This window comes from Rhinopithecus bieti, unplaced genomic scaffold (assembly GCF_001698545.2).
Source record: "Rhinopithecus bieti isolate Rb0 unplaced genomic scaffold, ASM169854v2 repeat_27471, whole genome shotgun sequence".
NCBI classification, from domain to species: domain Eukaryota; kingdom Metazoa; phylum Chordata; class Mammalia; order Primates; family Cercopithecidae; genus Rhinopithecus; species Rhinopithecus bieti.
Genome location: NW_016880140.1, coordinates 1 through 663, shown reverse-complemented (window position 1 = coordinate 663; position 663 = coordinate 1). Strand labels below are relative to the sequence as shown.

The window sequence follows — 663 nt, the reverse complement described above, 5'->3', positions numbered from 1 at the left end:
TTTTGTTTTGAAAAGTGGCTATTTATTTGGGTTTCATACTCTTAATTACTTCATCCATCAATTTTTTAACTTCTTTGTGTCTTGTAACTGCTCGGCTCATGCAGTCCTGAAGTTTAGCTCCAGTTAGCCCACTTCCACCTGGTTTGTGAAGACAACAGAGCTTGCCTTCCTCATCCATTACTATTGTTAAGGTTCCTGTTGCCAGATGTTCCTCCTCTCCAGTAGGGTCAACTATAAGCAAAGTGTCATCAAACACAGCAAAGGAAGTTGCAACTGGATGAGTTCTAATATTCAAATAACTTTTCTTCTTTAAATTAACTTCTGCTAAAGCAGTTTCTTCATTTATAGTAACTTCAGGCAACTGTACATTTTTTAAAGCCGCTAACAAAGCAAATGTGCAGGCATCCAAAATGTTTCCATCATAGTCAAGGCAAATGAGATCACAGTACAGAACCCAGGCAAGCTTCCCTGGAGAAATGCATAAGTCCTCTTTCTGAATTATCTGTGAATTTGCAATGACATCTGCAATGAATTGGCTAGCCACTTGGGCCTCTTCTCCAGGAGGTCCAGACCAGAATCTCCATGAACACAGGGGTGGTAGATCCACATTAGGAACAACATATCCTTTATCAGGGGCATCTGTTGGTGGTGCTGCAAATTCCA

At 40.6% G+C, this 663-nt stretch overlaps 1 pseudogene across 1 annotated transcript; it reads right to left on the bottom strand.

Annotated features, from left to right (window-relative positions):
- Positions 1 to 3: 3 nt before the first annotated feature.
- LOC108525754 (exosome complex component RRP43 pseudogene) lies at positions 4 to 658 on the bottom strand (annotated as a pseudogene). The gene has a single exon (XR_001884337.1). The product of XR_001884337.1 is annotated as an exosome complex component RRP43 pseudogene (transcript).
- Between the last annotated feature and the right edge of the window lie 5 nt (positions 659 to 663).